Consider the following 22428-nt stretch of genomic DNA (forward strand, 5'->3'; position numbering starts at 1 on the left):
ATGTGTATGGTGCTCTTCAGAAATAAACAGAGGTCTCTGTCCTAGAGAATGTCATCTAATGTACCCCCTCAAACGTGGCCTTGATAACGGGTACACACAGCTATTGGGGGAGGAAACACAAAGCCACGGTTATGGTTGAGTAGAGGCATACCAGAAATAAACTTGTTCCTCTGTGATTTACATTGGGCACTGTGCCTCTGCCTTGTACACTGTTAATCTGTTTTATTTAACTTTTTCTTCACTTTCCATTTTGTGAGCAGAAGGTCAATGTAAGAGCAAGAATAGAGAGCGTAGGAGTGGGAAGCTAGTGTACTTAGGGCTGGAGGAGGCATTTTGGGAAATGTTGCCAAACTGGCATGAATGATGCTATCTGTTCCATGGTACTGAGAGACTTACAGTGACTTGTTTGTTATTTATCAGGGATAAAGAGGGGTAAAGTCTAAGTGAGAGAGGAAATAATTTGTTTAACTACTTCAGTTACTATCTGGGACTAAGCAGGGAAAAATTTTTCTGACAGTGGTGTGATCATTTACAAATGTTTTCAATCCACTTTAGAAAATAAATCAAGACTCTACTCTTCCCCAACCCCCACCTCCCACCCCCACTCCACCTTCCCTGACAGTCACAAGTCCCCTGAAAATACTGTGAGAAATTAGATTTAATGGATCTGAAAACCTGGAAAATGAAAACACTTACTCAATATGTAGGAGATCCAGATTTTAATTATTTCTCTGCCTAGTTCAAACCAGTGCTTGCAGTAGAGCCTTAAGGTTATATTGCTTTATTACAAGGGTGTGTGCTAATCAGTTATGTTTTCCCATGTGTTGGACCAGGAATGCTGTCCTGGAGCTAGAAAACCTGCCTTAACAGGCAGTCCATCAAAACTGATGTAGTACCACAAAAAGCTTGGGTTTTGGCAAATCAATATTTATCAAACCAGTTTCACTGAAAAATCTTCAAGCACCTTCATTGCTGATGGAGATTTAATGAAGCAGAGTGCCTAATGCACATGTTAATTCTCATTGAGTCAGGCTTAAAGAAATGACTGTAGGCAAGGAAGAAAAATGAACTAGGCCACATCACCCACACATAAAAGTCACAAAACAAATGCATGAATGTTTGCAAGGAAACCCTGAAAAGGCAAAAAAAATATCCAGAAAGATTCTGTTCTTTGAGTTGAGTACTAGTCAGGTAACCTTTGTCTTGTGCATTGTCTATTTGGAGTCCCAGTAACTTCCTTGGAGATTTGCAAAACCTTCATTTGCCTACTCTTCAGATATTAGTAGTTTAATGTAAACAGACTGTAAGGAGCACAGACAAAATGCTAAAATACTGTTCATCAAAAGGTGGCCAGACCTAGAGCCAGTTTTCATCATTTGTATAGTCACAGATCCTGTGGCTGGACTGCCAGTTAATACATCCTGCTTGTAACCAGGGGCTGATTCAGCCACAGTGTTCAGCCTCTGGCATCCTTTCTGACCCAAATTCAGCATCAAGGAGAACATTCCGCTTCTGTACCTTACTGTACTGAATAAACTTGGGAGCACCTGAAAGAAAAAAAAAGGTGGACTATTTCTTTGCTTTGGGATCCTAGATGGTTTTTCTTCTTGTGTCAGGGGTCATGATGATTTGGGGTCTTTCATTCTGTAATGCTGGATACATCAATCAAGGTGGCAAAGCTTAGAGAAAATGGAAAAGGAAGGGCTGAGTATTGTGGTTTGCAATATGTAGGGAAGAAAGTAATCCTAGGGCTATTTTGTAAAGTGCTGGTTTTGGATTTGACACCATGCAATGGCTGCTTGAGCCTGTAAACACAGTCTCCACCACTTGTTTTTGTTCTGATTAAGTTATAAACAATGACCAGATTCTGATATGCCTGAAAATACAACTGACAAAACCAACCAACCTAAGGACAAAACTGTGCAAAATCTTATGGCTTATATGTTTAGTAAGTCAGCTTGTAGGACTCTGAGGATTATAGATCATCATCCAACATCTGGTTGGATGTTTGAGAGGCTTCATCAGCTGTGTGGAAATTTATGCTCCACTGTGAACTATGATCTCTCTGGTTTCCTGCGGATGAGTTTGCCTCTCTGTTGAGTTGAGTACCTTGAGGGATGGGTGAGAGCTTTTTCTGGTCTGACACAGGGATGGCTCTCTTGGAGAACCTCAGGTCTGCACTAGAGCTTACAATCCCTTCTTGGGATGCTCCTACCTCCCCTTTCCCACTCCTATTCCCTCCCCTCAGCTTTTAGCTCTCAACAGAAAAGCTGACCCAGGTTCCATCTGGGTTCAGGTTCCAGTATCTGCTGTGAGGTGGCAAAACAGAAGAGCACTGAACTCTCCTAAGGAGCTCAGGTTGCAGACCCCAGATTTAGGGAGCTGCTGGAAGCTTTATGAGGAGCAGTACTGACCCCTGGACCCCCTCTGGCAAACAGACCTCAATTGTGTGTAACTTCTGCTCACTCAGGTGAGCATCACAACTGCATTACAACTTTCTGTTTCTAACTTTTGCATTTAGCAAGAATGTCCTGGATCACAGTGAGTGTTTTATAAGCACTTTTATTGTGAACACTTGGACTGAGAATGCTTCTCTGTCGGTTAGCATGCAAGCTTTCAGTTCCACTGAAGACACCTTTGACATAATTGCACCAGGATTTCAGAGAGGCCTAAGAGATACTTATTGCTATTGTTTTCCATCCAATCACTCAGAGAAGCATCCAAAAATGTAAGGCATTCACAAATGTAGTCAGAGTTGTGATAGAAATGAAATACTCAATGTGGCTTGTAAATGTGTTTATCTAAGTGCAGCCTCTTCCTGTGTCAGAACAGATTTTTGCAAACAAGAGGGCAATGATTCAGTTCCCGGGGAAGACTGACAAAATAAACCCCAGCTTCTACTGACCTGATGCAGTGCTGAACAGTGTCCTACCCTGGGAAAATATTTCCTGCTTCATTTTCATAAATATTTATATAATTCCTTCTGGGAAACATGTCTTCCTCAGAAAACTAAACATGCTGCTCCTGACATAAATTTAACTGTTTGTTTACACATGAGGGATTATGGGCATGTACCCAGCCTCAGATCTTTACATTCTTATCTCAGGCATTTCTGTCTTTTAGAGTTCTTTGCTCTCCTCCTAGAGATCACATCATGTCTTGAGCTATGGAGCTCATTTCTGGCTCTGGAATTTGGTGCTCTTTGGAGAGTTGTTATTTTGGGCTGCAGAAGTAGGAACCAAATATAATGTTCTTTCTGGAATCACATTTCTTTGCTGCCTAGTTATACCCTTCCCATCCTGATTTGAGGCTCCTTTCTTAAAAAAATAAAAATCATGTAAGCAATTAAACAGAGGATTGCATGGCTAATGAAGGTATTTCTATTTAGAAACAGACTGGACACACAGCTGGGAACTGAAATAGCATTGGTGTCCAGTCTTTTGTGTTTGCTTTTTAAGTTTATAGTGTGGATTAGTGGCAAAGTGGTGCACAAATTGCCCCAAGAGAATAGATATACTCCACGCCATGACAAACTGAAAAACTGATTCTGCTCTCTTTAACACTTCTTAAGAGAACAGAAAAGTGGCTGACATGGCAACACAAACTGACAGAACCTTGTACAAAGCCTTGGATTAGGACAAAGCTGAGCTCTGCTTTCCAGCATGCTCTGAAACCCTTCCATGAAGTGATGAAAAAGCAATGTGATGGGGCAGACATAGTCACAGGAGATGGCAGATGTCAGGCCTGTGTCCAGGAGAAAACCCTAAATTGACTAAGTGATACATAGGTGATGTGCTGATCTGTGGATTTTATATGAAACCTGTTTATCCTGCAGAGCAACAGCAAAACTTCAAAGCTCAAGCTCTACCAGTCCAGATCTACTTGATCTTCCTCTCCTGGTCCTAGAATTCAGCTGATGTGTCTTGCATTGCCCATGTTGTAGGTTAACCCTATAGGTTCTTATTATACAGATTATCTAGATTTATAATTGTTTGATTTCTCTTTTTTTCTTCCTTTTCAGTTCAAACTCTGCTGCACACCTTCTGAAGAGTGCTAAAGCCAAACAGCTTTTAGCTCTTCCTTTGGCAGTTTGCAAAATAAACTCCAACAAACCAGGAGGCAGCTACCTGCCCAGCAAAATCCAGCTAAAAGGGAGGGCAAAGATGTGAGGAACATGAGAGAGCAGGAAAACAGGGAAAGCTTGAAACCTCCCTCCAAGCCCAGAGGCTCCTGGCCTTGGTCATTGCCTGCACTCTGCTACCAAATGTGTCTCAAAGCATTTGTCCTGCCCAGTGAACTCTATCTATGTCCTAAGTTGTTCCCTGCTGTTTGGGGACGCACAGTGTTGTGCAATGTGTTGTAACATTGGTTTCATGTCTGTGTGGGTGTCTTTCTGGCAAGAAAAAGAAAGTTTTGAGCCTCATTCTCCCATCTCCCTAGTTATTGTCTGCCAAACTGTTTGCTAGTGTAAAGGAGGCAGGGTGATGGTCGTGGCTTATTTTCCACTTGACAGCATAACAAAACTAAAGGAAAAAAACTCCTTCACTCAGTTCATACTCAGAAAGCCATTTGTTTTATTGTGGATTTTTTCTGCTTTTTTAACTTGCTAATGAATTAAGTCTTTTTACATGTTCAAGTTTTGTGTAATGAAGAAAGATTTTGAAATTATAAGGTTTTCCTACTCAGTGATGGTTACTGCTGGTACCTCTGGAGATTTTGACATGTGATTTGGAAACTGGAAGGCTGGATTCCACTCCCCAGTTCAAACTGGAAGGCTGGATCCCACTCCCCAGTTCATATGCATGCCTCTGAATTGTGGATACTTGCTTAGGTGTACAGTGTGATGTCATTATGGCTAGGGTTTAGTTTAATAGTGCTTTAACATATAAAGTGCATTACCACCACAGGCTGGATAAATGGACTGCTGTGACTTCTACCAATTTGGAGTAATTCACATCACTTGGAATAACTGCTGAGCCACCTCTGGCAAGGAAGAAAATGAGCTACAGGGCTTATAAAAAGATTTCTGAGCAGTAATGACTTTGTCATTGATGCAAACTGTTGAGAACCACAGAGCTTTCTGCATTTTTCCCCAAGGCAGGATTCTCCTATACTTCACATTTTTGTTTGCCTCATCCCCACATGGGAAGTGATGCCTACCTGGATGCTTTGCTTTTTAATCTACCTGCTCCCTAGCTTCAGCAATATAAGTACAGATATAGAAGAAAGATTCATAAATCAGCACAGTAATTCTCATCACCAAAACTGGGGCATGGTTTTGTTTAATCTATGGAATTTTATGACAGCATTCAAAAGAATTTATGAGTTTACAAGTAAGATTAAATCAGTTCCAAAGACAGTGTCGGACCATGTCCAACAGTATCAGTAAAACATTATGTAGCACTGTCATTTCTCCAAGTGTTTTGGAGATTCCAGCTTTATTTCTATGGGTTTCAAGGTCACTTTCAGTCTAAGGGACAGGAAACTGCCACAATCTATTAGGTGCTTGCAATTTGGTCAGAGCAGCATGGGTTGGGAGCAAAGAGTAGACCCTGCAGGTTCTTGTGCTGTTCTGTCGTAAAGAGGTCTTACTCCTCAGGTGGTTAAAAGCATCCTTAACTAGTTTCTTACCAGAACTAGTTAAGAATAAACCTGAATTTATGAGCAGTTGGGTTAATGGTAAGAGATTATCTTTCATTAGCTGTCCTTGGCTTTACAGCACAGAAGAGGTTTGCCATGCAAAGCATCCTCAGTGCTGCATCACAGATCAGTTTCTCTCTTTGCAAAGATCAACAACTTAATCAAAAGCAAAAAGGCTGTGCAAAGAGCAGGGAGAGCATGAATGTACAACCCATCACAAAGATCTGACTGCTCTTCTCCTTCTTCACCTCTTTTCTTTACTGGTGCAGTATATGTCTCGATCCCCTGGCAATGAAAATGGCTTCACTCAGATAGGGAGGCTGTTTGGCTGATATCAGAGGTGATTCCAGCTTCATGCTGTTGACATGGCCCATTTACTGTTGAATGTGTTCTTACATTCCAGCCGTGCTGTTGCATCCACATTCCTGGGCTTGGATTTGTGCCCTTCCTGCCCACAGTCAGTGTGTGCCCACCCTTGTACCCGTGCTGCAGGATGGCACAGCGCCTGCTCACAGAGGTGGGAAGCCAATTTCACAAGGGGACAAATGAGCACTGGAAATAGATTTTCACTTGCATTCTGCTCAATGCTGCCTCTGCCAGTTCCCCAGCTGGAACTGGCTAATTTTCAACTGTAACTTTAAAAAAAAAATTTCTAGGCTTAATCAATCTGAAAGTGAATTACTGCCAATAAGCACTAGGAAGATATTCACATGTTTTACTTTAAGAAGAATTTGTGGTGGGGAATGAGTCAGTAACTGAATGCTTAGTGACAACTTCCTCAGTTGTGATGAGTGTACCTTCTGTCATGCTCTGCCTACAGACAGGCACATGTCCAGTGAGTGCTGCTCCATGGGGGCTGGGCAGGCCATGCAGTCAGAAACTGAATGCTGAGCTGCCCTTTTTCAAGGAAACAAAGGACAAAGATGAGATTTGGTGACTAGAGTCCCTGAACATCAGGGCAAACATTATGGCTTTTACCTCTGAAGATTTGCATAAATCAGCACTTAATAAATAGTAAATAACAGGGACCCACAATAACAGAGCAAGGAAAGAAGGGAATTATCAATCTTAAAAAGAAAGCCAGGATGAGGCAGTGAGAAGTTATGATTTATCTGTTTTTCTAATTACATGAGATTAGAACCAGACTAGAAACATCTGCTGCTTTGATTTTGCTGCTCCTGGGATTCCTCAGTCCTTTCCTCGTAAGTGGAAGATTGCAAGTGAACAGGATCTGGCCTGAAGAAGTCCATCAAGCTGTATTCATTACTCAGGTTTTCTGTTTGTGCTGATTTAAAGATTTGGCCATTTTGATTTTCTTTGGATTAGATGAGCTCAAGGGAGCTCTCCAAAGGAACGTGTCATTGGTTTTCTGTTCGTGGTTTTTTATGTGATGCAATTCAATAAAACTTCCATGTAGACAGTCATTAATTCTCAAAACCAAAAATACCCCTAAACCCCTGTCTGCAATTATCCATACTGTGCTATATTCGGGACACGCCATGCTTTCTATCATTAAGAAGGCCTCCTTGTAATTCCCCATCATGGATAAAACATAGCCACAAAAATGATGCATATGCACAAAATATAAAGTGAAATTATGGGTTTCTATACTGAAATGGAGCTAGCGATGATGCATATGCCAGACACGAATGACACACAGAACAGAATTGTTGGTAAACAGGGGGAAAACTATAAATATGCTTAAGATGAGACATCACACATTGTTTCAAGTGACAAACTTTGTACTAAAAGAAAGAAAAAGATCACAAATCTAGACAGACAGCTCTGCTAAAAGTTATATAGCTGCATGATTCATTCCCCAAAGAAATCAATGTCAGGATGACATTTTTCTTCAGGCAATACTGGCAACTGCTCGTAATTTGGGTAAACTTTCTCTGCCCTCTAAAAACAAACCATCAAACCAAAAGGTAACCACTGAAACAGCTACCACTCAACCAAAAAAAAAAAGTGTTTTGAACTGAGCACAACATAGAACTGCATGAGTCAATCTACCGTAAACTTTCAGCAAATAGGATGTGTCACCAAGATCAACTTCAGTGTTTCCAATGAGCATAGGCTCTACAGCAGGCTTTTTAGAAACAGACTTTGCTCCAAATAGTAATGCCCTGCTTTCAATAAACCCTGACTGGGTGCAACCAGTTATTTCTTCTGATACACACAGCCAAAATAACTGACACGTAAACAGAAGCCTATGGAGCTAGATTAATTACAGGGATTATGTATAGCATTCAGAGCTTTTAAACCAGAAGGGATCATTACGGTGATACAGGCTGGGTGATACAGGCTGGCTTCCTACTGTTGTGGCGGGGGTGATGTGAGGCAAAGAACGCCTTGATACTGTGTAAGCACTGCCTAGCAGTAACTAAAACATCCCTGCCTTATCAACATTGTTTCCAGCACAAACCCAAAACACAACCTCATATCAGCTTCTGTGAAGAAAGTTACTTCTATCTCAGTCAAAACCAGCACACTTCTTATTGTGGCTCACCCCAGCCAGCAACTGAGCCTCAGCAGCTCCTCACTGGCTCTCCCACCAGCAGGAGTGGGGAGAGAATCAGCAGAGTAAAAGCCAGAACACTAGTGGGTTGAGATAAAGACAGTTTAATAAGGAAAGCAAAAGCTTTGTACAAATGTGAAGCAAAACAAGGATCAGTTCACTGCTTCCTGTGGGCAGGCAGGTGTTCAGCCTTCTCCAGGGGATCAGGGCTCCATCATGTGCAAAGGTTACTTGGGACAACGAGCACCATCACTCAGAGGTCCCCCCCTTCCTGCTTCCTTGCAGCTTTGTATCCTGAGCATGATGTCATATGGTTTGGAATATCCCTTAGGCCACTTTGGGTCACCCATGCTGGCTGTGTCTCCTCCCAGCCTCCCAGGCACCCCCAATTTCCTCACCACCACCATGATCATATGAAAAGCAAAAAAGGCCCTGCCTCTGTTGCAATCCCTGCTCAGCAATAACAGAAGCATCTCTATATTATCAACTGTCATGTTCAGCAGAAATCCAAAACACAGCCCCACAGCAGCCACTGTTAAGAAAATTATCTCAACCTCAGCCAAAACCAGCATGTGTACGTAACATAAGCCTGGGAATTTCACATCGTGATTCCTGCTCAGAGATGCTGGTGATGATTGGAAGATGTGCCATCCCTATATTACTACTTCAAGTGAGTGAAAATACAAGTACCCTGTTTTAATGCCTAGTTACTATTGTTTTGTAACCTGCTGGATCTTCTGAAATGCATATTTAGTAAAGTGTATTTAATACATTCACCTGTTTAAATAAACAATTGTATTTGAAGAATGTATAACTTTCTATCAATTTTAGGCCCAAATGCCAACTAGTTCTACATCCTTTTTCCTGAAAGCTGATTTATCTCATTATGTATTCCAGTTAGGGAGCAGCTTTCTTCCTGAAGTGTAACCCTTACCAGTGAAGTTTTCCAGCCTACAGCCTACAGCAATGCTCAGTCTGTTCCCTTTAGATGACAGTCCCAAGGCCCACTGCCTTAACTTTCTGCAGCATATAGTGTCTTGACAACTGCACAGATGTCTTACCTCTGTCTTCCATTTAGAGAGGTGGCTGAGATATTGTTCTTATCAACACAGAGTTGATAATACAGAGATGTTTTCATTATTGCTGAGTAGGGCTAACACAGAGCCAAGGCTTTCTCTGCTTTCCACATGGCCACGGTGGTGAGGGAATTGGGGGTGCCCTGCTTTCCCAGTGACCTTGGTTGTTCTTACATGGTGCTCCATTTTGTCTCTCTTGAACAAAAAGGGAGTCTCAAACCAGGACAGAGTTAAGATATTTGCAAATACCTTTATTTGAGGTTAAAACCTCAACATTTTGCCTAAAACACCTTTTAGATGACACAGACAATTTGCTTGACAAAAGGAAGAGTCATCCCCCATTATGCAGGGGAAGACAATTTGGTTTGTAGATCAACCAGTGCAGTGGTTACAGAGAGAGCTAAGATGATCTTGTGAGTCAGTGTACATCCAGCAAAGCTAACAAGTTCTGGCACAATGCCACAATATTGCTTATGCAGTTGTTCCCAAGAACAGTTCAGCTCCAGAAGTTGTGACTGTATTTTTCCTTTGGCTGTATCTCATGACTCCAGAGTGGAGAGTTGATTCTATTAGATTTACACGAATCATTTGTCTTTGTCCTTTGTGTGGGAGAAAGAAATCTCACTATGAATGAGAATAAGAAAGCCATCTAGCTTTTTAGACACACCTTGTTATACCTGATAGGTGTGTGACAAGGGTTGGGAAGGATGCATGATGCAAATGGAAATTATATGGGAGCAACCAAGAATGTCCCATGTTTTTGGTGTGTGGAAAGAAGAAATAGGGTAAAGAGAAAAAATAAAGGGAAGCTACAGAACTGGTGAGATATTCTCCAGCACATCTTTCAGTGCAAATGAATGAAAAGCTCCCATCAACTTCCCCGAGTTTTGTACCAAATCCTTTATGAATTTAGAATGGAAAAGGGAGCATTTAAATATGAAGAGCCCACTTCACCTCTTCACCAGGTTAATTTCAATAGAATGATGTAAATTCACAATGGGAACAGGGATATGTAGAAGAACATAAGAATGGACATATCAAAGGTCCTTCCATTAAAAGTGACTGGTTTTCATTTGCTTTGGAAAGTAGAAAAAATGCAGGGTGAAATCACATGACAAATAACATGATAAAGATAGTGAGGCTTATGCAGAAAGGTGCCACTGAAGACAATTTTGTGCTTCTGTCCAACACTACAACTTTTTGTCCATCCATAACAGCTTTTGTTTTGGCATGGCTTAACAGTTTCTTCAGAAGTTTCAGATGTTTCCAAAAAGGAGAAATCACAAAGAATTGTTACATTTAATGCAGACGAACAGCTTATCTATTGTCAACATCCCCATGAGGAAGCAAGGTATAGTTTATTTCACCTCCACTGGAGCAAAACAACAGATTGGATTATTCAGTCAATCATGCTGGAGGACAGTAAAATGGGCCAACATTCTCAGTATTTAGTCAAGTTCACAGAATTTTTCTAATTTGACTTGGTTTTTTTGTAACAGAGAAAATTCAATAAACAATAAAACAGTCTAAATGTCAGACCTCAAGTAAAGAATATTTCTGAATGCCAGAAGACCAGAAATTGGGTACTGTTTCCTCAATGAAAAGGTTTATTTTTTTAAAGTCATAGATGTATTTGCTGACCATCAGGGTTTTCAGCTCTGATGGAAAATTCCTGACTACCTAACTACAAATATTACAGCTGGTATCTGCCAGAGACTGTGACAAATGCTACCAATAATTCAAAGAGTCACCCAAAAATCAATTGTTGATATGACCTTATGGATACAAATTTTGTAAATTATTAGCTTCTAAGCAATTTCACAAAGCTGGGCTGTGTCTTCCCTTAGCTTCCTGAGAAACTCTGCTATCATCTGCATCAGAGACTGAAAGTGCATGCTCTTGATGGTCACTTGGGAATTATTAGCATAACCTCTGTTCTTCTGTCCTTTATTTTCATAATGCTCACTGACTGGAAAAAGGAATGAACATGTAACTGTAAACGGCCCTTTGGAAAATCCAGAACTTTCACAGCAGAATCATGTAGACAATCACTTGTTCCCCATGTCTCAACTTTGTGGTGGTCTGGGACGCAAAAAAGACCTTCCTCTGGTAACCCCCAAAGATAAATTAATTAGAAAAATAGTTGTGCTTGCATATTTTTTTCCCAACATTAAAGCATCTTGAGAGAGACATGAGCTATTGTGTGACATTATTCTTTTTTTCTTCCTGTAATAGTGGTGGCAGATATTCAATATTTATTTTGCACATTTAAAATTCACATTCATTCAGGAAGACCAAACAAGAAACCTGCTGAGGACTCCTCTCACCCTGTTGACAGTGATAGCACTTTCATTGGGACACTCTGGACCAGCAACTTGCAATTCATACGTGGGTATGGAGGACAGGAGGAAATTTTTCTCCACCCTGTAGTAGGCTGCACCTTGCATTGCTTTAATCATCAGGGTGGCAATTGTTCAGCCTGCACACCGGGGAGCCCTGACCCATTACACCATAAAATGTTCTTGTTACTTCATCCTGGGAAGTTCTTTGGTGCTTCAGCAGGGCTTTGACATGTGGTGGAGGTGTGTGCAAACATGTATGTGCAGGACAAAAAGGAAAAGCTCTTACTGAAAAAAGAAACACGTAACTTTTGTCTTGCAAAACTGTTTTTCCAGAGATGTTTCTGCCTCTTCCTGTCAAGCTCAGGGAAGCTGTGGCAGCTTGCCAGCACCACAAGCCGATGCTGGTGTAGCTCCACTGCAGCCAGCACAGCAGAAGAGGTTACAGAGATGCTGGAGCTGCTCTCTGGGAATGGGGGCTGGGAAAGGCTCCTCCCTTTGCCCCACTTTAGGAGCCCTCTCCACCCCATTTTCAATCAGTTCTCTCCACTGGAAATGAGGTGTGTGTGTGGCTGGTAGCTGAGTGTATAAATGCTTGCTCAGAGAGCTGGCTATGTGCAGCTGTCACAGGCAGTCACAATCAATGTCCCACTGATGATGAGACGTGGTTCCATGTGAACAGAGTGGACTTTCTTAAGCAAAATAAATTAGCAATATACACTTGAAACTCACACTTTTTAGGTGTAAAATCAAGTCCTCTGAAGTTGAGACTTGCCAGATATTCGCCTATCTGGCCAATCCAAATTCAGCCACTTTGTTTTGTACTCTGCTACAATCTTCTTGCCTTTTTCATGGACTCCTTCCTCCCTTGGGTCCTGATTCACACTAAGTCAGATCTGGTTACAAAACTAACACTTTGAAATAAGGAAGTACCAAACCTGGGGTTTCCCAAGAATCCTCCATTCTGCAGTGTTGCACTCCTGCCTTTCCCCATTTAGTCATGCCCAGACTGAACACAAAGTGTCATGGTGTATAAAAGCTCCCATTGAATCCAATAACCTGAAAGGATCAATGATGTGCATGGACTGTGATTACCAACACACCATTGCTGCCCTTAATGGATCAGTCATCCCTTCCTATGTACCTGTCACTTTTCCAGAACCTAAACCAGAGGCAAGTACAAGCTCCAAGGCATGGGAAGGAGAAAAGCAAATAAGAGGGGAGCTGTAAGCAGAAATTGAGCCTTTGTACTGAACAGTAGAGCAGAATTGTAGGAAAACTGGCAGATAGTTTAGAATCCATAGGAAGATAACCCATCCAGTCTCCAAATCAAATTATGAAGAAGATGTAAAAAAACAGCTTCAGCCATGAAGACTAGGTATTATAGACACTTCTTTATTTTTAGTTTGGGACCAGGCTTCTGAGCTGAGGCTCAGTGAACCTACTCCTTGATTTCCAATTTGATAGAAATTCAATGTTGGAAGTGACCTTAAAGATCATCCAGTCCAACTGTGAACCCAGCACTGTCACTGTAAGCCCTGAACCCTAAATCACATCACCCAGTGCCAGATTCAGACACCTCTTAAACACTTCCAGAGTGTTATTTGTCACTGGCTTGCTGCCTGACACAAGCAGACCCAGACTTTAGTGTTTTGCTTAGTTACCAAGTAGGCATTAATGGCAAATTGTCCCTTTCCTATGCCTTTTCTTCATGTGGATATCTAACCCTAAGGCAAACTTAATAATAACAATATATTCTTATTTTCTGCATTAATTAATTTTCCTTTCTCACAAAGAATATTTTTTTGATGTTTTGCACATTGTGGTGCCAGTGGAGGTTAACAGATACACTTGAACTCTCAAGACAAGTATCCTTCCACAAAATTTGAGCCCTTAAGAGAGCCCTTCCCAGATGTCTTTTCTTCATTGTAACATACTGACTAAATATGACAAAGTTTTCTCTCTCAGCAGTGCTTTGCTGGGTCTGAGTGTGTTTACTGTTTCTCAGTAAAAGCTTTTTGATGCAAGTGCCCAAAGGCATGTGAGTTCCAGTTGTTTGTAACTATAAACTAATGGTTAAAAGTGACTTGAGTTTCAAAAGATTTTACTGCAAAACATTTTTTGTCTGAAGCAGCATGGCACTTGACAAACTTTTCAGGGCAAAGAACCATTTTGAATTTTAAAGAAACAGTGTAGTGCCTCCACGGGGAACATTGTTAGGAAGGTTGGTTTGGTTTTGTTTTGTGGATGTTGGCTTGGTCTTTTTGTTTTTGTTCACCAGTTTATCCTCACCTGCTTTACTTGTTTCAGCAAAATAAGTGCACCACTCTGTTGTTTTGGGAATACATCTACTCCTGGGACTTGGTGCAGAGTATGGGAAAAAGATGTGACTTGACCCACATTCTTCCCTTATCCTTTTAAGCAACTTGTACAAATTGTGTCTTCAGTCTCTTCAGCAGGCATGTATGGTACAAGATGAAAGAATAGGGAAGGAATTCTGGATTAGAGATCTAGCCTCAGAAGAAAAATCAGTTATCTATAGAAACATTATTTGGTTTCTCTCCATCTCACAGTAATCTTCCTTCAATTACTGTAATTTATACTAATTTTTCCTACTGCATCTATACAAAATAGATATTATGAGCAGGTAGAAGGAAGATGCATAAGGGTTTCTGCATTACCAAACCTTCAGAAGGTAGGAGACAAACCTCTTTCAACAGCTTGAGTTTCTTACAGTTAAATTGAACAAGAGCAGAGATAAAAAACACACTTCAAATTCGTTACGTGTTTGAGATGTCACTATTTTCAGAATTAAGATTGTAATCTTAGTCCCTTCCTCTATGTGCCTTCTTCTGTGCCCTTTCTTATAGACAAATGTGGCTTTTATTTTGAATGAGTGTAAGGCATATTTATGGTGTCTATTTATTTTGTTTATTATTTTTTTAACAACTATTAATTACTCTGATTCCAGTGCTTGCTTGTTAACAATGTAAACAAAGTTCTGGAACTCAACAAAATTCTTCAGATGCTTAAACCCAAGTATTTTGCATTCATTTCAGAATCAAGTTCTTTTTCATTTTCCTTCTAACCTGCTCTAATACAGCAACTTTTGACACTTGAATTCAGCTTTCTTCACCAGAAAGTTTGTGTGAGTATATATGTGCCATGAGCATGTTTTTTATGGCAATGATAAATCCCCAAAGGAGGAGTTTGTAATGGAAACACTGACTAATTTTTAAATGCCTATGGAACCAGAAGGCTGAGAAATACTTAAAAAACACAGGGGCATATTTTAAAATTAGACCTACCATTCTTAACTTTTTAAGGCCTAGAGGAAATTAAAAGAAACCTTCAATCTGGAGGCAAAGCCAGCAACACCGACTGTATTGCAGTGGGCACAAACTCAGTCCAAGACTTCAGATATTCTCAGTTTTCCTAAGATCTTACCACCTACCTAGTAGTAGTATCTGACAGCCAGGGGAATCCTGGAAATAAAACAAAGTGGCACAGGAAGTGGCATCATGATTCAGAAAAGGGCATTCTTTACCCTGAGTCACTCGTGCCCTGCTGGGGTGCTCTCCTGCAGGTGAATCCCAGCCCTGAGGCTCTGAGTCCTGACCACTTCAGGCTGTAAAATATTCAATGACACTGGTCACAAGAATAGCAGCCTTTATCCTGGCTTTGGGCTGTATTACAGGCTGGGTAATTACCTTAAAATTCTGGTTACTTTAATTGCCTATGTTTTTTCTTCTGTACTTCCTTTCCTTTGTTCTGTGCCAAATTGCTGGCATTCCTATAACTGTTGCTGTGTTTCATGGGGGGTCTGGCTTTGCTTAATGCTCAAGGGGACCTGGCTGGATTTTATTAATTGCTGAGTTGCTGCTTCAGTCATGCCTTTTTAGCTGTTGACAACATTGAAACAAAAGCTGGGCTGCCTTTTGTATTTGGAAAGTGCCCAGCCTACTGGAGTTCCTATGCAAGAAAGGATACTGCTAGCCTGAGGAAGACTGGAAATTTGTACTATGCCAGTAAACAATCTTGACATAGCATCACAGACACCAAAAAGCATAAAGTACAATAGGCAGAAAACACCATTCCCACAGAAGACAAAATGGACTTAGTAGTTCTTATATTTTATTTCTAGTGCATATCTTAATACTAAGATGAAATTGTCAGTCACAAGCATCTACATCAGGAACACAGCACAAAGCCATAAACAATGAGAAACTCCTCTACTCTTGCAGGTTATTTTTGAAATAAGAAATCTCTTTCTTACAGTAATGGAATAATAAACACTGCAATTAATGTTAAAGACTAAAGTTTGCAGGTAACAGAAGTGCAAATATATTTAATTGTCCTAAACATCAGTTGAGTTGTTATCTAGAATGCCAGTTATTATAACTGATTTGATTTCATTCAGCGGAAACTACTTGATCAATTGCAAACATTAGAATGAGTCTGAAGCTCAGAAAGCACACACCAAATATCTGGATTCAGTAGGTTTTTATGGCGGCTTATAATAGAAATGCTGATAGAACTTCAGCCATTGCCCTGTTATCAAATGCCTCTGCAGTTCCAAATTAGCACTCTTCATGTTATCTGCCACCTCAGCTGCTTGCTTTGCATTTATCACGACATGAGAAATGCTGGTTCCCTGGTAATTGTAGTAATTCTGATGTCTGCAAATGGACGCTTTGGCATTCAGTCTTCTATTCAAAGAATATAGCAGAAAACACAGTTTTAGTGATCTGTAGGAAACCTGATCTCAGTAAGTCCTGGGTGTTTCTGACTTGGTTCTGTTGATTTCAAAGACTGAGAGTACACAATGACTCACAAGACACGTCAGCACCTGGCAAAATCATGTCCTAATATATCTGTGTGGTGCTTGGTGGTTTCACTTGGCAAAGAGTCATGCAGATATTGCCTTTCATTGTATCATACATTCCCACCTAAGTGGTTTTGAAAGCCTTGAAGTTTTCTTTAAGAACCAGATTCAAGTGTTTGTGAAGCATTAATGTAAAAGTCCTTCAAGGTACCACTTTTCTTGACTTTCATAATGAAAACATGCTAATCATAAATTTCATAAAATTGTGGTGAAGGAAAATAATCAGTGCTATTAAGGTTGGTTATTAAGGTTCAAAAGCTCTATGAGTCTTAATGGACCTTTTAATAGACATGTTCAGAGTTAGAGGTTTATTTCTAAGCCCTAAAAACAATGAATTTAATGCAGAAAATACAAGAAACACAGTGGATGCTGCCATAATCATTAATTATTTCAATCAATCGTTTAGGAAGTGGCCAGCCTGCCTTTAGCTTTTGCCAAAACTTTCACTAAAGTCAACTGACTGCTTGAACACTCAGCATATCCTTTTGTTTTATTTCCTTGGTTATTTTTGAGTATATACAGTCTTATAGTGCATGTACCTATGCTCTTCTACATGTCCTTTTAACACCTTAATCTGAACTGGTTTTACAGTGTCCTTTAGCAACTATAGAACATCTGTCAAGTTGCTTGTTTTGTGCAATTACAAAGGAAGCAGATGAAAGATTTTAATACAAGAACTTAAGAAAAGTCTTAAGAATATCTTAAGAAATGCCAAATTTTAAATTGAAACCTGAGCTTCAGGTATATTTCAGGTATATCTTTTCTGGAGATGGGGTTTGATACCATTGCAGAGCTGATTTCAGTTATCCTTTTACAGCTGACTTTAAACCCAAATCTATATATCTCTACCATTATGCATGATGGTTCTTTTATCTTGAGATATTGATCTGCCAGAGAGGTTAATCTAAACTTCAATTAACTACTTTTCAGTTATTAACAGGATACAAGCTGCCTCCTCTTCTTTGCTGTTAGTCTTTTACTGTCTGTCCAAAACTTCTCTCTTGCACCAAAAAGGTCTCTCAATTTATACAGGAGCATTCAGCATTACAGTTCAGCTGTTCAAAAACCAAGAGCAAGTGCTGTCCAAAGAAGGGCAAAATGTTCAGAGAAGGGCAATGGAGCTGGTGAAGGGTCTGGAGAACAAGCCTGATGAGGAGCAGCTGAGGGAGCTGGGGGTGTTTGGCCTGGAGAAAAGGAGGCTCAGGGAGACCTTGTCACTCTCCCCAACTCTCTAAAAGGAGGCTGTAGCCAGGTGGGCATCGATACCTTCCCCAAAACAATGAGACAGGACAAGAGAAAATGGCCTTGAGTGGCACTCAGGAAGGTTTAGATTGGATATTGGGGGAAATTTCTTCACTGAAAGGGTGTTCAGGCATTTGAATGGACTGTCCCAGGAAGTGGTGAAATCACCATCCTTGGAGGTGTTCAAAAGGGGTGTGGATGTGGCACTTGGGTACAGGGTTTAGCAAGGGAAGCAGTGGGGTTGGGTTAACAGTTGGGCCCCATGATTTTAGAGGGCATTTCCAACCTTAACAATCCTGTGGTTCTTGAGCAGCCCCAAAGGACCTCACAATACACACAAGTGACTTCAGTCCAAACTAAGAAGTCAACAGTGTGCGCACCTCTATCAGCATGAGGATAATTGAGCTTAGATAACAGAACAACAAAGTTGTTCTCTTATATTCTTCAAAGTATTACAGAATGTCAGTCAGATTTACATCCTTCCATGCTTTTCAGCTCATTTTCTGTATTCATTTGTGCTGGATAAAAATTCAGTGTTTTCCAAAAGCAACGTCCAAGTGAGGAAGGGACACAGGAAGATATGTATGCCAGGGCCTCTTCTACAGGTTCCATATTAAATAGTTGCTAAATGAAAAGGTTGTTTGCTGTGCTATAAAATAAAGTCATCTTTTGCAGACCTACAGCCCACCGGAACAAGGGGACAGGATGGAGTGTGCCTTTTCCAGTATTCCCCACCCACTGACCTAGAGCATGAAACCCACAGAGTTCTTGGAACTGCAAACAGTGTTTGAATTCAGACTAAAACTGGAAAACAGAAACTGGCCTTTTTTTTTTTTTTTTTTTTTGAGTCACATCAGTCAATGCTATTTACAAAATCGGTTTATGGAGACCACAGGTGGACACTCTGACTCATTACACATGAATACTAAATATATCCAAGACAATCTTGGAAAATCCCATAAAGAAAGAGGGAATAGCCGTCTGATTTTTATATTTGTAACATTGGGGTTAGGATGCCAGTAATGGAAATTACATTGTTTTCACAAAAAGCAGGTGAGGGACAGTAAGGGGCTGAATGATTGCCAGGATGCATTGGCTGGAAGGAGAAGGCAGCTCGAAGCTGGACACAGAGGTCAGTTTGTCACGCTGCCGTAGGTTGCTGTTTGCACTTGTGGCAGCCTGTGGTGAGGTTAGCAATGCATTCCACAATTGTTGGGAGTTAAGAAAATGTTATGTCCCTTAGCCAGGGTGAAAAGCACACCTGCCCAGGAAGCCGGCATAAAATTCAATACTGTCTCAGCCCTACTTCATTGCTACACGGAGAATTTGAATGGCAGTTTCAGCCTCATATCCTGCCACACATTTTAGTCTCTCTGATCTTGAAAACCAGGCAGCTCCAGGCTCTGTAATATATACAGGAAAGCAGATAATGGATCCCTTTATATTTGTCATCACTGAATTCTGTTTTGATGGATGTTCCAGCGCCAAGGAACATTCTCTTATTCTCCCTGCTGAAGGAGAGCTACTGCTGGACTCCCTGGAGTCTCTTGCTTAGCCCTGGGAAATGCAAGTGTGAAACTGAAATATGCCGTATCAGTTCTAGCATGACGCTCATTTTATATGTAAACTCAGAAACAACAGACTCTGTTAAGAGGAACTAAAAGAGGAAGGAGTTAGTGATTTCAATCTTTACTCTTTCCTGAATGACCAGTAAAGTGAATAAACTTGATACCAAAATGCATATTTTTACTTGTAGGTCAACCCAAACATGTATGCTATTTCTCATTGCCAAGATCCTAAGTGATTCTATCTTGGCAGTTCAAAACAATCCTCACTACTACCCACTTTGAAACATTCCCAAGAACTGGAAAGAATTCTGCCACTGCTGTCTTGTTGGAAATAGCAATGTGGTACTGTAAATATAGGCACAGTGAGAAACTATCGATGCAAAGTCAAATGAAGGAGTTATGATCTGGTCAAAGCTGTAGAGCAGAGGAATCACGTTTTTGTGAAGGAGTTTGTATCAAGTGGTTCGTTAGCTGAACTGATATAATGGGAGCTTACTTGATTAAGATCTGCTAATTTAGCTTTGCTTGCTGATACTTTAGCAAAATAGACACAGCTTCAAAAAAGTCACTCTTTTGGTAACTTGAATGACTGAAGCTCTGGAGTTGGATGTGGAAATACCCAACCAGTCTATCTGCTTGGCTTGCTGCAGTCAGTCTCCAACAAGCTCTCAGTTTGTTCTGTGTGTCTCTCTAATGCTCCTTTCAGCCTGCTGCTAAAGGCAATTTCTGGTTTTTCACTGCTTTCAAAGGAGTTGATTCTTCAGCATATTACACACCTTTCCATCCATTCGCCTTTAATACTGCCTACTTCACTAGGCTTAAACCAAAATAAAATATTGCTTTAAATTTCAGGATGTTGTTGTTGTCGTCTGTTGAATTTAACCCATCACCAGTACAGAAGACACAAACAGCACAGCACAAACGGAAAAGTTTATTGCAAAAACAGAGGGATCGCAAAGGAGTATCCATTTTTTTCCCCTGTGGAAGAATGAGTGTCTTTGTTTCAACCTTAGGTTCAGCAATTTCTACCAACTTACTGTCTGCAAATCTTGGTTCTGCGTTGATCATCATAGTCATATGAAATTATTTAAAAGGTATTTTGTTGCAAAGGTCACATGAAATCATTTAATAAAAACTTTAAAGTGAATTTGCCAGCTCATCTCTCATTGAAACACACTTTTGGCGTAAAGGAACCTGCTGAGTTGTAAGAATGAGCAGGACTGGGCATTTTCCCAATAATAAGATGGCAATAACAGGAAAGAATGCTTGGATATATTATATGGTAAGGGAACAATGCTTCCATGAATTTTATGTGTTTATGTGCACTTCATTGTGCCCTAGTTCTGTGGGTTTTTTGAAATGACCCAGTGCGGGAAAATCACATAGGTGGTCTACAGCCATCATTAAGAGTTTTGTAAGTACCCCCAAAAAAAAGTAAAAAGAAATGTAAGTCTTTTTGTGGGGATGAGACAGAAAGGAAACTTTTTGAGGGTAAAGAGTAGTTTTATGGGCCTAACTGTGTTTCATTTAAAGCTTTGCAATGGCTCTTCACTTCAATCCAGTTTCACTCAGAGTGCTCTTTGGTCTCTCCCACAAGGAAGCAGCACTACTGAAGATTCCCTCTCTTTCATGAAGTAAAAGGTCAAAAGACAACAAAAGCTTGAGTGTGTTGATACTGAATACCTGAAATCTAATCCCTGCCTCAGAAGTGGAGATCACACACAGCTGAGCTACCGGCTCCAGGTCTGCTCGTTGCTGTCTCTCTGAACTCATGGACCTCAAATTCAAGTTACAGAGTGTCCCAATTTCAGCAAAAAAAATAGTGCACTCCTCATTCCCAACCTGATGGTTAGGCTCTGTCATGTGAAACAAAAGCCAGGGATTTGGGCTCTGTCACCCTAGAAGGTCCAAATGCAAGCTCTCCTACTGGAGCAAGTGCCATAACCTTGGAGCTGGAGCTCTGTAGCTCACCCCTTCCCACTATCTTTAAATGAAGGTGACTGTGGCTCAGCCCTCAGTGCACCCTACTTTGTTGTGAGAACATTCAATTCATCAAGCAATCTATGGCTCCATTGTCCTTTTGTATGAATATCAAATAGCCCTAGAAAGGTGAATGTCTTCTGAATGATGAGCTCAGACAAACAGGCTTATAATCAGAAGTAGTAACTGAATGTGCTGATCTAGTCACAAGTGCATATTTGGATTAGGTGCAATTTTCCTGCATCATTTGGAGTCAAAATCAGCAAAATTGCATTTTCGGGGTCTTTTTCATTGAAAAGGAGGTTTGTCAATGAATGAGTGAATTGTTGCATCATAGAAATCACAGAATATGCTCAGTTTGAAGGGACCCATCAAGTCCAACTCCTGGGTCTGCACAGGACCCCCAAGACTCACACCATGTGCCTCAGAGTGTTGTCCAAACACTTCATGAGCTCTGTCAGGCTGGTGCTGTGACCACTTCCCTGGGGAGCCTGTTCCAGGACCCGACCACCCTCTGGATGAGGAACCTTTCCCTGATGCTCAACATAAATCTCCCCTGACTCAACTAGAGGCCAGTTCCTCAGGTCCTGTCCCTGGTCATGAGAGTGAAGAGATCTGTACTTGCCCCTCCACTGCCCATCCTGAAATACTCATTCACCTTCTTTAGCTATTAAAACACAAAACTATTTACAGGACTTCTGAGGCCCAGAATTCATCTAAGTAAGAATGTTCTGTATTTCAATGAAAAAGGCATGAGGCCTTTCAAGAAAAAAATCAAACCCGTTCTTGTCTTAAAGGAAATTGCTCTTTGACTGCTCTGGCTGCTCTGCATCCTTCAAAGGACACCACACTGTGTCAGCTAAATGATTGAAAAAATAGATTTTTTACCAGACTGTGTAGAGTTGGACTCTCAAAATTGTTTTAAACAAAGTTGAGACACCACAAAACTTCAATTCAATATGAGTTATTCTTTGTGCTGCTTCCACTAAGGAAAAACGCATAAAGTATTTCCTGTGCTGAACACAAAAATTCTTCTAACTTTTGCTGCAAAGGATTTGTGTTTAGTTCAAAGGCTTCACTTTTTAAACCATAAAACTTTCCTGCTAGACACTGTGTTTGCTGTGTTTGCTGTGTTTGTATGAGGCTGCAGCTCCTGCTGAGACTGGAATGACATCCTCCT

This window comes from Melospiza melodia, chromosome 1 (genome assembly GCF_035770615.1).
Source record: "Melospiza melodia melodia isolate bMelMel2 chromosome 1, bMelMel2.pri, whole genome shotgun sequence".
NCBI classification, from domain to species: Eukaryota; Metazoa; Chordata; class Aves; order Passeriformes; family Passerellidae; genus Melospiza; species Melospiza melodia.